The 14851-nt window shown below is 42.1% G+C and overlaps 2 long non-coding RNA genes across 3 annotated transcripts; one reads left to right on the forward strand and one right to left on the reverse strand.

Moving 5' to 3' along the window:
- The first annotated feature begins 1143 nt into the window (after positions 1–1143).
- On the forward strand, positions 1144–5551 carry LOC141410131 (uncharacterized). The gene is made up of 2 exons (XR_012434009.1): positions 1144–2005; positions 2130–5551. It is a non-coding gene; the product is annotated as an uncharacterized lncRNA (long non-coding RNA).
- On the reverse strand, positions 4289–13833 carry LOC135970339 (uncharacterized). 2 transcript variants are annotated; one of them, XR_012434010.1, is made up of 2 exons: positions 13419–13833; positions 4289–5124 (listed from the first exon to the last, which is right to left on the reverse strand). It is a non-coding gene; the product is annotated as an uncharacterized lncRNA (long non-coding RNA). The 2 variants fall into 2 exon arrangements; XR_010586037.2 differs by lacking the exon at positions 4289–5124 and adding an exon at positions 12367–12574 and having other exon boundaries at positions 13419–13537.
- Positions 13834–14851: the final 1018 nt, after the last annotated feature.

Raw genomic sequence — 14851 nt, forward strand, 5'->3', positions numbered from 1 at the left:
TAATGCCACTCCAGCCTGGGCAATAGAACAAGACCCTGTATCAAATAAATCAGTAAATAAATAAATAAATAACCAGCTGTAACCATGTGACCAGTTATAGAACTAAAGATGGCAAACGTTATGAGTATTACTTTCCTATATTTTATAAAGATATTTATGTCTGTGTGTATGTATCCATACATATATTAAGCAAATAGCTTTGTTTTCATCTTTTCCTAATCATCTTAAAACATAAGACATGCTACTAATAGTTCCCTTTTATTAATGATGGTTTAACTTTTTTTAAACATGGTATTTAGGTTACAGTACATCAAAGAGAAGAGTGCATATCATGCATTCCGTTTGAATCTTTTTCTGCACAAAGGGTTAGTGTGTTTTTAGTGGATGCAAACTAGTTGTATCATCTTTGGCAAATGCATGACTTTATAGTTGTTTTTATTTGGAGACTAAGTATGACTTAAAAAAACGTTAATGGGTGCCAAGTTCACAAGCATGGACTGGGATGGTGGATCTTATGTATCAATTTTACTAAACCATAGCACCTACTTATATAATCAAACACTAATTTATATGTTGCTATGATGGTGTTTTGCAGTTGTGGTTAAAATCTGATGTCAGTTGATTTTATGAGAAGGAAATTACCCTCAAAAATCTGGGTGGGACTTTTCGAATCAGTTGAAGGCCTTTGGGCAAATATGAGGCTTCCCAGAGGAGAAAAAATTCTGCCTGAAGATGACAGTAGCAACTACAGTTTAGGCTTCCAGTCTCCCAGCCTGGTCTACAAATTTCAGACTGAAGCCTGCAACATTGTGACTTTCCAGCCTGCCAGCCTGCCGGGGTGTAATTTGTGACATCAATAAGGTAAAATGAGGGGTGGAAAAAGATGTAATGAAGCAGGCCAGGTGTGGTGGCTTATGCCTGAAATCCCAGCACTTTGGGAGGCCGAGGCAGGCAGATTGCCTGAGCCCGAGTTCAAACCCAGTCTGGCCAACATGGCGTCTCTACTAAAAATACAAAAAATTAGCATGGCTTGATGGCAGGCACCTGTAATCCCAGCTACTCGGGAGGCTGAGGCAGGAGAAGTGCTTGAACCCAGGAGGTGGAGGTTGCAGTGAGCGGAGATCATGCCACTATACTCCAGCCTGGGTGACAGAGTGAGACTCTCTCTCAAAAAACAAAACAAAACAAAACAAAACAAAAAACAGAACTCTCATATATGATTGAAGTTGGTTTCAATTCAAGATTGTTATAACTGTATTGTTATATGTAATACCATAGTAATCACAAAGAAAACATACATAAAATATACATAAAAGAAAATGAGAAGGCGTTTAAAATATATTGCTTGAAAAAATTGACTAAACACAAAGGAAGGTTGGAATGAAGGACATGAAAGATGAAACAGCTTTAAGACATGCATAAAACCAACATTAAAATTACAGAAGTAAGTCTTTCCTTTTCAGTAATTACTTTTAAAGGTAAATGGATTAAACTGCCCAATCAGAACTCAGAGATTATCACAATGGATAGAATATAAAGAATCTAACCATACGCTGGCTACAATATACTCACTTTGCATACAAGGACACATACTAGTTGAAACTGGAGGGATAGAAAGGGACATTCATGAAAATAGTAACAAAGAATTTTTTATGATCTCTCAAAGGGTTCTGTGTTGGCTGGGTTCAGATGATGGCCTGGGAGTTTCACATAGTTCAGGAATTGAAGTGGAAGGAACCAGATGCAGGCAGGATGGTTAATGGCAGTGCCCAGAACGGACACAACCACACTTCTGCCATATTTTATTTGCTAATGCAGATATCAGATCTGCTCATGTTTAAGGGGATGGAGAGACCTTATCTCTTGGTGAGGGAGTGGTGGGTCAAACTAAAGAAAAGCAAGTGTGATGGAAGATATTTTTTCAGCCTTCTTAGGAAAATACATGCAATCCAAAACATCCTGTCTGCCAGAAAGGAAGAACACCATCACGCCTGACCCCTCCAGTGTAAGTCCTGTGATTCTACAGTCTCCTGGGGAAGGATCATGTCTTAGGAAGCAGGTGGGCAGTCGAAGCTCTAAATAAAGCCACAATTTCACTTTATTTTGATGAAATTTTGTGTCATTTTCAGTAAAGCAGGGGCTCACGAACTCTATTCAGGGATATCTCCAGTGGCGGGGACGATATGCTTCCTCCTCCACCGTTCTACTTTACAGGTAAGTGGATCTAGGTCTCAATTTCAGTTATTTAAAACACCAGAGACTTGGATGCATGCAGGTCACAAAGGGGTGAAAGAATACTCTCTGTCACTTTCCCTTCTCTCACTCACTGCACCCTGAACAAGAACCTGCTCTACCTTGACATTTTCAATGGGGAGGAGATTCATTCCAGTTTCCAGAGACAAACCTGCTGCCCAAGCAGCATGGTTCATTATAAAGACTAAACCCTACACCAAGAGCTCTCCCCTTATCCATCATGGCAGAAAGTGAATCCCATGGAAAGGCCCAGAAAATGCTGGCTCAAAAGGACCAGTGTCATGTTCTTTCCACCAAAATGAAGCCAACATATTCATCACAATATGGAGTAGTGATAAGGATATCAAAACGATTACCAAAAAAATTTGACAAATATGTTCTTTTTATTACATCAACGTTTTTTTGTCCTCCACATATAATGAAAATAAGCCTGCCCAGCAGGAGAAGTTGTTCCCCTGGGAGATCATCCTCTTTCCAGTTGAAAATCTGGAACTGGAATCACTAGAATGGAGCAAGGCTTTCTGGTATGACACAGCACTGGGTCTTGGGGCAGCCAGAGTTATGGAGGGCTCACCTTCTGGGTGACATCAATCTTTGACTCTCCATTTTTTTGTTCTCATTGTAGAACAAAATTTCAGAGTATCAAGAGCCAAAGAGATTTACTCTATTTTATTGTTTAGAAAATGCAATCTCAAGGATAATCCAGACTGTTATGGGCTAAATTGTATCCCCCCAAAATTGGCATGTTGATGTCCTAACCCCCAGTACCTGAGAAAGTGACTGCACTTGGAGAGGTCCTTAAGGAGGTCATTAAGGTAAAATGAGGTCATATGAGTGTGCCCTGATTCAATGTGACTAGTGTCCTTATAAAAAGAGAAGATTAGACACAGACGGATAGAGAGGAGTGACCATGTGAAGACATAGACAGAATACATCCACAAACCAAGGAAAGAAGCCTTAGAAGAAACCAGCACTGCCAACACTGTGACCTTGAACGTCCAACCTCCAGAACTGTGAGACAATGAATTTCTGTTGTTTAAGTCACCCAGTGTGTGGTACTTTGTTATGGCAGCCCCAGCAAATTAAAACAAACATATTATACTGCCCAATGGAGAGTTTTACCCGACTGTGCTCTGACTCCAATTTGATCAAGGTCCATATGCTCTGGGACTTCTCCAGCTCCTCATGAGAAATGACAAAGAATGGCATGTCCAGCTCCTGGGGTCCCTGATGGCAGTGAGAGGCAGCTCCTAATGGGGGGAGCTTTGGAGTGACCAAGACCTCACAGACTTCATCACTGTTGGGCCACTTGGCTTCAGTCCCCTGACCACAATGGATCCATGGGCCTGGATTCACCTCTGATATTCGTGTCTTTTTTTTCTTGGACTTCCACAAGTGGTCTCTGGTAGAGATGGAGGGAAAGGACATAGGGATTCAAAATCCTGACTACCCTAGTGGCCTCCCCTCACTTCCACTCAGAGACAACACGGCCATTTCTCTAAACTCCTTAGGATGTGGCCAAACTAAGTAATAGAGCACGGGGAGGTGCCTTGAATAGAGTTCCAAGGAAGGGTGGCTGGTGCCCTCTAGACCCTTTGACTATACGCGCTGGGCTTCTTTAGCATGAAATGTCCCAGAGACAGCCACATTCTACGCTTGGATCCTCAAACCAAAGTGTGTGAGGGTCTTAGCCCTAACCAAATGAGCACTGAATTCAAGAGAGACCAGGAAACATTCTGAACGTTGGGACACTTTACTCCTGAATCCTGAATCCTGGAAGTTGGCTTCTGGCCAGGGAGGCAGGTGTCATTATATCTGGGCTGCCTCTGTGAGGCCTCTTTTCCCTCTGCCTTTCACATCTTTCTGCCCCGTTAATCCCAGAACAGACAGAAACATTCTGCCTTCTTAGATGCCTCTTGCTATAAGTTTCAATGCCATTTGATTGAATTAATAAATGAAAGCAACTTTAATATAAGATGAGGTTTAAAGAATGATATTTGACATGGGTTTAGAATGAATAAATGGATCAAGTAATGGATTTTGAGAAAATTCATGTAAAATTTATTTTTAACCATTTTATTAATCTGACTGTGGAATTAATAAATGATTCCAAATTAATACAAAAAAGTGCAATCACAAATGTGTGAATGCACAGAAGTGTGAATGAGGGGCAATGCACACAAGAAAAAAAGGTGTGCACAGGAAGAAATTCTTCATTCCAGGTTTTCACTGATCCCTCTGGGTCAAGATGGGCTAAAAGTCCAAAAATCTGCTTTCCTTACATGGTCAAAAGATTCAGCATAAACTACAACTGATTGAACACAATTATCTATGCTTTTTTTAAATACATTAGAAAAAACCAATAAGGAAAAATAATCCTACCATCACTAAGATTTTAAATTATAATAAAATAAAGCCTAAAAATATATCTTTTGTTCCCAATTCCAATGATTATAGGATTGCAGCGTTTGGCTTTCAAAAGACCATTTAAAACGACTCAGAGAAGTTTTTTTAACAAACTCTATAGCATGACCACAGCTAAACCTATGAGCAGTAGTAGAAGTAAACAATGACACCACTGCCTTTAAAATTTCATTTTGAAAAGCATGTTTGAAAGTGGCTGACTAGCTCCTAATTTAATCACTACCATTTGAAGTCATATGTTAGATTGGCAAAATCGTCATAATTTTATGTATTTTATTTTTGTAATGCAAGTGCTTCACTCTGCTATCTGATAAAAGAAAATGTCAAGCCAGGCATGGTGATGCCTGCCTTGTAGTCCCAGCTACTCAAGCATCTGAGGCAGGAGGAGTCATTAAGTTCAGGAGTTCAAGACTACAGCAAGCTATGATGGTGCCACTGCACTCCAGCCTGTGCAACAGAGAGAGAATACAATGTTAATGTAAAATCTTAGTGTTAGGAGTTCAACCCTGAACTGATTCTGTGAGATTCTATTTGAGAGAAGCTGTTGTGTACAATGAGGTTTGGGGAATATCAACAAGAAGTAAATGCCAACATTGTTTCTAATTTACAAACTAAAAGGAAATTCTATGAACTTTTAATGCTAAGCTAAATCACTGTAGAATGAATGACAAAAAATTATCCTACGAAACACAACCAGTTGCTAGATATATCTGAATATTAATTAGAAAAAAAGATCAATGAAAGACATGTTTTAGGAATAAAAACTATAAAAGAACTGTAAAAGCTTATCACCCCCTTGTCTGGAGTTACATAAAGCTACTACTCATCTGTAAATTGGGATTCCCATGGTGACTACTTCTTAAAGTTGATACAATGATTAAATGTGTGTGTGTGTGTGTTTTTAATTATGATACTTTAAGTTCTAGGGTACATGTGCACAATGTGCAGGTTTGTTACATATGTATACACGTGCCATGTTGGTGTGCTGCACCCATTAACTCCTCATTTACATTAGGTGTATCTCCTAATGCTATCGCTCCCTCCTCCCCCAACCCCATGACAGGCCCCAGTGTGTGATGTTCCCCTTCCTGTATCCAAGTGTTCTCATTGTTCAATGCCCACCTATGAGTGAGAACATGCGGTGTTTGGTTTTTTGTCCTTGCGATACTTTGCTGAGAATGATGGTTTCCAGCTTCATCCATGTCTCTACAAAGGACATGAACTCATCCGTTTTTATGGCTGCATAGTATTCCATGGTGTACATGTGCCACATTTTCTTAGGGGATTAAATGTGTTTTGATGCATCAAAAGCACCTAGAAAAGTGTCTGAGACATAGTGAGTGCTAAAGTCTCCCTAAGTAAATAAAAAATATATAAAAGCGATGCTAAATTCAAGGTCCTGATCCTCTGCACACACCCAATGTGTTTAAAATTCTGTTCATCCTCTCTTCCACATTCACAGTGAAACGTTTCTAATGAACTTAATGGGCTGTGTGAGGTGTTCATCATCTTTTACATTAAACTTGGTACATTGTACAACACTCTTATATTGCAATAATTTACCAAGCTAACACAGGCTTACCTTGTTTTTAATCCTTTTCACACACAGCATAGAACTGTACTGCTATGTTTTTAAATTTCAGATTATTTGAAAAATATTTACACTATAGTAGCCAAACAGTAATAATTATAAGCAACTTGGATAAAACATTTGAAATTAGAGAACTATATTTAGAATAAATTTCTCACCTTACAGAAAAATTTCTTATTGAAAACCCCTTTATTTCACATACAAATAAGAATTCAGCATATTTTTCTACACTCAGAGAGAACAGAGATAAACAGAGTCCTTTCGTGTGGTTTGGGTATTTTATTAGATGCTGAGTTCAAGAAAGTCTCACCCCTGAAGAACCTGAAATTCCACTTTTCTTTGAAATGGAGTCTTTTCAAAGTTAGTAACAATGAAGCTGTCGTTCACATGATGGCTGGCTGAACAGAAAGACAGAGACAGCGGATGCTGCATTTTGTTTTTGTAATGTTGCCTTGTCCACGAGGCACTATTTACACTTAAATCAATTAAAATTACATTAATTTTAAAAGTCGGTTTTCCCAGGTTCTCTCTTGTACTAGCCACATTTCAAGTACTCAGAATTCATGGGTGGCCGGTGACTGACGTAATGAACAGCACAGATATAGTCATTCTATCACCACAGAAGGGAGCTGGACAGCAGTGTTCCCATGTTTTAAGGACAGAATCCTGAGTATAATTATAGGATGATGACAATTCCAAGTTCCCCTTCCAATTCTCGGTCTCTTCTCTGATGAGTGGTGTAGGGGGAAACCCATCTCTTTTGTGAATAAAGGTTAATTTTTCCAACTACAGATAAGTAGTTAACATTACTTTTTTTAAAACCAGTTTTACACTGTTAAGTTACAACCAAAAGTGCGGGGTATGAATTATATTTACATTTTAACATACGGTTTTAAAGGGAAGATCCGTGTGAAAAAGAAACAAAACTCAGAAAAAACCCCCAGAAGTTTTCATACCAATTCCCATAGTAATAACAATCCCTTTTCTGTCATTAGAGTTCACCCTCATTCTGATTTCATAGTAATCCTGTTCATGTCTTTCTTTAAAGCTTTATCCCTTGCATACATTCTAAAACAACATAGGCTATCTCAAATTTTATATAAATTTTGAATTTTTCATACAAATGGAATCATGCTGTGTATATTCTTACAATACCTCATTTTAGATCAAATGCATGTTTGCTAAGTTGTTATAGGTGTCTGCAGAGTGTTCATGTTTATTATTTGTAACATTTCTTTGAATAAATACATCATATATTAAATTAACCCTTCTCTCTTTTATGGTCACTTCGTTTGTTGTCAGATTTTTTAAATTGCAAGCAACGCTGTTACAAGCCTTCTGGCACTAGTATGTCGGCACAATGAGCACATATCTGTCAAAATTACACACCTAGGAGTGGACTTACTGGTATATGTGTATGATAGCCCACCCAAAGAGATGATGCCACGCTGCTAGATAAAGTGGCTGTGGCAAGCAGTGTGTGGTAGATCTTGATGGTCTGTATTCTCACCAATATTTGGAATATTCATTGGTTTTAATATAGAAATTCTAGTGGATTTTTCAAAATATCTCATTATGTTTTCTTCATTAAACTTTATTGAGATATAAATCACATACTATTCACCCATCTGAAGTATACAATTCAATGACTTTTCACATATTCAGTTTTAAATCTGCACATTTAATTTTAGAACATTTTCATCATCCTGAGATAATCCATGGCTTTTTAATATGTCTCTCTATACACTGAAGTAAATCCATAAATTTTGAGTTTTCACTTCAAGAGTGTTTTTTCTATCATTGGCAACTTCCCTAGCTTGACAAGCACCTTTCCAAGTACCTTTAAAAATTCTATTTTTAATAGAGATTTCATTCAGTAATCAGATTTGGAGAGTACTGACAAGTTTTGCCACATTGAGACTTAGAATTCATGAACATGGAATGTTTATTTATTAAATACTCTTAAATAAAGTACTGCTGTTTTTACTTGTGCATCTTTTAGTAGATTTATCCCAAAGATCTTGAAATATTGTGCTAATTCACAGTATCTCTTTCTTTGTTGAATTTCAGTGTCGGTTGTGGTATGTATAAATATAAATAATTTTTTATAGTTTTAATTCAATGACTTTGCTTAAAGCTTTTATTACTTCATGTAGTTTATACATTCTCTTGCCTGATTGAACTAGCTAGGAAATCCAGTGTAATTTTGAGTTCGATGGAGAGGGCAGGTCTGCTGGCATCTTCTCTGTGCCCTCCTGATCCACACTCCACATACTCTCCCTGCTCTGTGTCCTGGACACTGTGCTGCATGGCCTGCTGGACCACAAAAGGCAACCTTGCTGTCTGGCTTTTATTTGGGATCGGCTAAATGGGAGCATCATCACGGAGAGAGTGAAGAGGAGCACTGGTTGGAGGGATTTCTCCCCAGGGCTTTCAGTATGGACACAGGGAGAAATGAGACACGATTGACCTGGATTCATTAATATGAGATCTTCACCCAGTATCTTAAATTAAATGTGTTATTTTGAAAACCTAAGAGTGATGCTAATAGTCAGCCGGGTTAGCTAATTAAAACCCGAATTCAACTGTGGCCTAGCACAGTGTTTCTCAAATTTAACTACACTTTCAATCACATGGGAGATTTTAAGTAGCCCCAGGTCTAGATCAACACATAAAACCAATTAAATCTAATTCATCAAAAGTAGGATCCTGTCAACAGTATTGTTCCGAAAACTCTCCAGGTTTGACTCTAATCAGCAGACAAGTTAAAAACTAGTGGCTCAAAGCAGTGGTTCTCAATATTTCGTATGTATCAAAATCATCTGGGAATTGTAGTAAAACTACACAGGCCCAGATATTCTAATTTAACAGGCTAGAGCCTTGAGTTTATTAAAAGAAATCATCTCTCCAGATTTTGCTATATGCAACAATTGGTGAAAAAGACTAGCCTATATCAACAGAATCCCTATCACAGGCATACTGCAGAGGAAAGTGTCTGAACACAGCTCAGAGAGACGGAAAAGTGGGAATGTATCCATTATGTGCAACCTACTTAACATCTCCTAACCACATCTCCCTGAAGGGCTGAGAGGATGCCCCCTCACCAAGGCATTAAGGTGCCATATGACACATACAGGTACAAAAATTGCTAGGTCGGCAGGGCGCGGTGGCTCAAGCCTGTAATCCCAGCACTTTGGGAGGCCGAGACAGGCGGATCACGAGGTCAGGAGATCGAGACCATCCTGGCTAACACGGTGAAACCCTGTCTCTACTAAAAAATACAAAAAACTAGCTGGGCAAGGTGGTGGGCGCCTGTAGTCCCAGTTACTCGGGAGGCTGAGGCAGGAGAATGGTGTGAACCTGGGAGGCAGAGCTTGCAGTGAGCTGAGATCCGGCCACTGCACTCCAGCCAGGGCGACAGAGCCAGACTCCGTCTTAAAAAAAACAAAAACAAACAAACAAAAAAACCCAAAAAAACCTGCTAGGTCTCCTGAACAGTCACCAACCTCGAGTCCTGGGTATTCAGAAATTCTTATCCAGTAGCTACACCAAAGCCAGTTGATATGTCAGAGCCCCTCAAATAAGCAGAAGGCTGGTGCCTTTGAGAAAAGACCCTATAATTCACTTGGAGATACATTCTTTTTACAGGCTTTTCCCAGAGGAACGTTTAGGCATTTATCGCTGTGTACTGGGGAATGGAATACCCCAAATAATCTGGGAGCTCAACTTTAATGTCTTTAATCCTGTCAAAGGTTACCCTGGGGTTAATACTTTGTTGTAACCTGTATAAAAATCTTTCCCTACACTAAATGTTATTTAAAGAGATGAGTACAATAACATTTTTTTTTTTTACAAGAGATGAGTACGATTGCATTTTTTCCTTACAGATAACCCATTGTTCTTAAATTATTTTCTAAATCGTTTTCCTTTACCCACTGATCTGTAATGTTGCCTCTGCCGTACATATGTTCAGGGCTTTCTATTCTGTTCCAAAGTTGTAGTTTACTACCCCTGTCTCAACATCCTGACTCTCTCAACATCCCGACTCTCTCAATTAAAATAACTCTAATATAAGTGTTAATATCTGCTAAGGATATTCTCTCTGCGTATTCTTATTTAGAGTGTCACAGTTACTTTTTGTCTTTCATATTTTGATATAAAGCTTAAAATTGGCTATGTGTCACAAAAATGCTTGATAAATGTTTGATTAAGATGTACTTGAGTTCTTAGAGCACCATAGGAAATTAATGTCTTTTTTTTTTTTGTGACGGAGTCTTGCTCTGTCGCCCAGGCTGGAGTGCAGTAGGGCGATCTCATCTCACTGCACGCTCTGCCTCCTGGGTTCACACCATTCTCCTACCTCAGCCTCCAGAGCAGCTGGGACTACAGGCGCCCACCACAACGCCCAGCTAATTTTTTGTATTTTTAGTAGAGACGGGGTTTCATCATGTTAGCCAGGATGGTCTTGATCTCCTGACCTCGTGATTCACCCGCATCGGCCTCCCAAAGTGCTGGGATTACAGGCGTGAGCCACCGCACCCGGCCATTAATGTCATTATTATATTGAATCATCCAAGCCAGGATCTTGGTAAATTGATTCAGTTAATTCATTGTCTTCTTTAATTACTGTCTTCTATTATTACTCAGTAGAGTGTTTTAAATATCCCAATTGATATCTTGTATAGAATTTGTTAGGTTTGGTTTTAGAAGTTTATATGTATGCACTTTTGCTGTATCAGTTTTTTAAAAATTCTCATTTTCTATCTGTGCAAAACAGCTCTATAATTTCTTCTACCTACCATGCAAAAATATCTTATTAGCTTCAAGTGTGTTCTAATCATTTGTATTTTCTGCATTCAGCATATCACCATTTGCAAATTATAAGAGTTCTGTGCCTTCTTTTCAAACCTTTTTATGTGTGTTTCTTTTCTTCTTTACAACACTGGGAAGATCCTCAATTACAATTTTCAGTAAGAGCAGTGAAAACTGCTGGCCCACCCAAACAAAAGTTGAGCTGCAACTCCTGAGAACTGACTATGTTGCTCTTATGCACCACAAATGCACCCTGCAGCCTTTAGATGTAGTCTTTATCCACCTAGCCCTTGAAGGCCTCAGACACTGCCCAGAGCAGCCAACATCACCCAAGACAAAAGCATCCCCGCAGCGCAACTTGCTCTTCTAGATTTCTGCCTTCTGCTGGTTCCCCGCCTGGCAAACCTTTACTGGTTGGTTAGCCCCTCCATACTTTCCATCAGATTTTTCAAACATGTACTTTTTTCCCACTTGCCCAGTAGTACTCAATGGGAGGGATGATCCAAATTACATAATTAATAATTGCTGAAAACTAAAGTAGAATGTACAATTTTTATATCATTGTCACATGCCAAGAGAGAAAATACATAGGTATCAGTAGTGACTACTTAAACATGTGTAACTTAGAGGTAATAAAAACAAAAATGTTAGATAATATCTATCCCCGATTAAAATATATATCAATAAACTCAAACTTCTAGGAAAAATATCTGCATATGTAATATATGACTGTGACTCTGATAGACAAACGTGGGAATATAGTATGAAGACACTTCTCATGATCTTCACTCTATGAGGCAGATAGTGTGAAATGAGACCCAGGGATTTGAAACGTGTTGCAAGACTCTGTGAAAGGCACTAGAGTAAGTTCTACACAAATAAATCAAAGCAATCTCCTCATAAATTACATTGGGCCTATCTGTGAGATGCATGTCCTTATCAAAATGGAGTTAATTCTAGGTAGGTGATCTTGATTAAATAAAATGGACTCTGACTCACTAGCTACAGGTCCACCATCAGTTTTTCCCTTTACTAAAAGGGAGGCCCCACCCTGAGCCAGCATTTCCCAAGAGGAGGTCTCTTGCTGACATCAGCTTCCAACAGGGTAAATTTTCATGGGAACCCAAAGAGAAGAGGAAGAGCTCAAGAAAAAGTGCCTAAAGAAATGACAAGAATGATAACATTTTACACTTTTATTGTGCTATGTGTCAAATAGTGGTCTTAGCACTTTAAAAAATGCCAATTCATTTTATTCTGACTACACATCTATGGCTTGTGCCTGTTAGTTTTCCCTTTTATAGTTAATGCCATAGGAATGAAGATCACACACAAGTAGGGATGGAGCTGGGTTTGCACCCAGACAATCCTGCCCCAGGGCCATGCTCACACCACTGCACTTTTCCAGAATGTGAGGGTGGGCGGAGAGTACAGCTCAGGGAGAGAGACGGGAGTGAGAGAAGAAGGAGAGTGGGCCGACTGGATCACTGTGGTGGTCTAGACACACGATTCCAGGAAAGAAAGACAAGGATTATGTCACTCAGAAAAAATACCCAAAGTTTCTGGTTTAAACTTAAGCATCTCCAGCTCTAGGACAGGTGGCTGGCGGGGAAGACAAACTAAGCCAAAGCCGCAGCTCTGAAGATTTCCCTCTCCTGAGAATTCTGCAGGAGTTTCCCTGACTCCATGGCCACCTCTCACCCTTTGCTCTTGATTTTTCCCCCAGGACTGAGGACGGCGTCCTATCTGGTTTCCATTGGGTCCCAGGTTCTAGAGAAGCCATCAGAGTGAGTGGAGGATGAGCTTCATAAAGTGGGAGATCTCCAGGATCCTCCCTGGATCCAAGATACCCGGAGAGGCCGGGTCCTGTGTCCCGGAACTCCCTTCCTGCTCCTCTGTGGACCCTGACTTGGGGAGACCTGGGCTGGTGAGGAGAGGATCAGGATGAACTGGGCTGGGGAGGCAAGACGGAAAGGGCGACTTGGAGGGCTCAGCAGCTCCTCTCGCGACGCCTCCGCCCCGGGCTGGGGTCTGCAGACTCCTCAGGTCGTTTGTCTCAGAGCCGCCGCCCCACGCCACCCTCCCCTGGTTCCCGTCCCTCTGTCCCCTTCCCACCTTCCCCGACACAGTAAGAAGCTCCCAAGTGAGCGGCTCCGGTGCCGGGCGGGGACGTGGGAGGGAGCTCGGGAGGCTGGGTCCCCGCGGGGAGGCGGAGCGAGGGCGTCCCAGAGACACGGGGCGGGTGGGGACCCGAGGGGAGCGGGTCGGCGTCCCAGGCTCCCTGCGCCTCTCCCGCCCGCAACGTGTCGGTTCCCGGAGCCCAGGCCCGCAGCCCGGGTACCTGAAGGCGGTCGGGCTGCGCCTTCACCGTGTGGGCCCTGAGCTCCCAAGCGGTGCCTTCGTGGGCGACACGCGGTTCCTGAGCTTCCACAGTCGCGACGAGAATCAGAGCGTGAAGCCGCGGGCGCCGCGGGTGGAGAAGATGGGACAGGGCTGTGGGCGCCCTGAGGAAAGTTCTCGAAGACCGCAGGGAATGTGTTACTGAGGGGCCTGAGGTTCCTGGGCCGGCACCACCAGGGTCAACCAGTGAGTGACCTCAGACTCCAGGCACAGGTATTGGCCCCCGCATCCCCGACCCCAGAGGTACGAGCCCGGATCTCCCAGGGATGGGGGCGGGGCTTCAGCCGATCCCTCCAAGGTGGGGAAGCGCTGGGGACATTTTGCTCCAGGTTTCTCTTTCCATCTGGATCATGACTGATTTGTGCTGTGACCAATCACAGAGGGAGGAAGGAGCTGGGGTGGCGGGGAGACCTCTCTCCCCTCCCCGGCACCGCCTCCGGCTCTCCCTGGGGCAGGTCGGGGCACCGCACTTGCAAATGCTACTGCCTGGCTGGGTGGTGACTCCGGACAGGAGCTTCCTCGAGGGACACTTTCAGTCCACCTACGACAGGGAGATTTCGTGTCCCTGAACGAGGACCTGCAGACCTGGACAGCGGCTCAAAGAGCGGCTTGGAGGATCCAGCGCACTTGGGAGAGGTTCTGGACCGCGGAGGCCACAAGGGAAGACCTGATAGGTCATTGCAATAGGTGGTTGTTCAGACATCTGGAGCATGGCAAGGTGACACTACTACCGGCAGGTACTGGGGTCCTCCGGGGCCGCACGTCAGGACCTCTCGGAGCTGAAATTATGTTCCTTGGAGGCATCCATATTTGAGGAACGAGGGGACCCAACACAGTCTCCTCCTCCTCCTCCTTCTCCTCAGCATTTCTACTGCGGGGTTGGGGATTCTGGCCCAGGCTCCTGAGGCTGTCCCGAGGGTGGGTGGGGAGGGAGGACAGAGAGAAGGAGTGCAGGGAGGTAAACAGGAAAGCACAGTAGTTACTCTTGTCAACAGTGATGTACATGGGTCCAGCTTCACCGGGAATCTTTTCTTTCCTGGTCCTCTGTGCCCAACAATTTCATATAGTCTTTAACTCAACCGGAAGATAAAACACCAGGAAACGGAATCAGCAGAGACACAGTGGATGAAAGTACCACGCAGGACTGCTAGGTTCTAATAGAATGTAGCAGATGTATCAAAAGTTATAAACGTTTTTGCAAATCAGAAAAGAAACAGACATTTTAAGACTGAAAAGTGATATCACCAATGTTAGAATCAAAAAACTGGACCTGAGGGTGTCTCACCGGAGGGGCTTGAGTTAAACTCTGTTCCTGTTCCTTCTGGAGCCCCGTGGAGACTCCTGCTGTGCAGCAAAGCCTGGGAGGGGCCCCTG

Source organism: Macaca fascicularis, chromosome 4, assembly GCF_037993035.2.
Source record: "Macaca fascicularis isolate 582-1 chromosome 4, T2T-MFA8v1.1".
Taxonomy (NCBI): Eukaryota; Metazoa; Chordata; class Mammalia; order Primates; family Cercopithecidae; genus Macaca; species Macaca fascicularis.